At 39.1% G+C, this 1,732-nt stretch overlaps 1 non-coding gene across 1 annotated transcript; it reads right to left on the bottom strand.

Annotated features, from left to right (window-relative positions):
- Nucleotides 1–417: 417 nt before the first annotated feature.
- LOC113956845 lies at nt 418–524 on the bottom strand. The gene has a single exon (XR_003530975.1). It is a non-coding gene; the product is annotated as a U6 spliceosomal RNA (small nuclear RNA).
- Nucleotides 525–1,732: the final 1,208 nt, after the last annotated feature.

Genomic DNA, 1,732 nt, shown 5'->3' on the forward strand with positions numbered 1-1,732 from the left:
AGTAAAATATTTTAGATTTAACTTACATTATATTGTAGAACATAGATAAAAATACCTTTATTGTCATTTCAGACCTGAAATACTGAATAGATGAAGTGCTTAGATACAGTGTGTGATTATGAACTATGTATAATACAGAAAAAAACCCTAACTTCTTTTTCTCAACAACAAGATTTTTTTTCAAGGGAAGATTTTTTGAACATAAATATTATTAAGCAGACTTCATTGCAATTCACTTCTAATGAATTACACTTTCAAGTTGTTAGTTGGTCTCTCTGCTTTACAACACATATGTTTAGCAGCTAGCAGTGAATGTAGCCACTTGGCTCTTTCTGTCATGACAGACCATAACATTTAATTCTTGATGTGAATCATGTGACCCCTTTCTAAGTTTTTGCATGACTGTGTACACTGCATCATTAGATAGTAGATTGAGTTAATCTGCATGTCATCCTGCCACGGGAGTGATGCTAATCTTCTCTGTATTGTTCCAATTTTAGTATATGTGCAGCCAAAGTGAGTACATGAGATTATTTCAGTTGTTTAGAGCATGGTGCCAATAATACCAGGGCCGTGGGTTTGATCCTCATACAGGCCAACCACTTAAGAGTTGGACTTGATGATCCTTGTGAGTCCCTTCCAACTCTGTAAAGGGACATAATCTGTGCATAACCCGTGAAGCTGTTGAGCAGAGACAGCTGGCCTGGAGACACCTGACTGACAGTCCAGCACTTTATACTTTATGCTATAAACCAAGTACCTATGTTTTAGTATCGTCACAGCTTGAACATGTGCATGTCCAATCTAAATCAGACAAGATGAAAAGTATACCTTGAAACTGACTATTAAGCATTATCCATTAATTTGAAAAATTTCTTCAAAGATTAGAACTAGAATTAAAAGCATAGAAGATTTCCCTACAAATTTCTGTTTACCTCCAACTGAAGAGAAGTCAGGCCTTTTCTATTTTGTTTGCATCTTATTTGTTTGCATCTTGTTTGCACCTTGCTGGGATCCAGTAGTCCTTGCCACTCACTGGGCTCTGCTGAGCTCCAGTAACCTATGACAACTACCAGATAACCAGTCATATATTGTTTGTTGTCTTTCTCACGGAAAATTAATTTTTATAAGCTACTTAGTTCTTTTCTTCCCAAGCCACAAGGCTGCTGTACTCCAACAGAATCAGTAATGTTACCGTGGGATTTAGGTGCTGAAAAAATCTCCTGGAGCAGTAAATTAGGGGTGAGATAAGAAAGGGTTTATTTACCAAGGCTAAGATGTTACAAGACGCGCACCCCTGTGCCCGAGAGGTTACATTTTATAATACCATCCATCCAATCCCAGATGTGTCCACCCTGTGTCCTTTGCTCTGGACCGCCCCGGGGTCCACCCCCTTAAAATGGGTCTGGGGTGCATTTTGGGACCACCTACTTCATCACCTTCATCATCATCAGAGCACAAAGGGTACATAGTTACCTAATTCTTGACCGTATTCTGTGGTTTAGGCCCAGATATGCTGTTCTGTCAACTGTCTAGGCCTTGCCTTGACAAAAGACTAAACATTTCTATTAGATTTGGGGCTATGAGTGATATAGGGAGGATAGAATGGGGTAAGAGGGTTAAGGAATGTATAAACAAGGGTGCTACAGGGAAAGGGAAAGGGACAAGGGACAAAGAAGGGAAGGGTTTCTGCTTTTAAAACCTACTTCCACTACTTATAAAACTTACAAGT

This window comes from Corapipo altera, unplaced genomic scaffold (assembly GCF_003945725.1).
Source record: "Corapipo altera isolate COAL_440 unplaced genomic scaffold, ASM394572v1 73, whole genome shotgun sequence".
In the NCBI taxonomy this organism is placed as follows: domain Eukaryota; kingdom Metazoa; phylum Chordata; class Aves; order Passeriformes; family Pipridae; genus Corapipo; species Corapipo altera.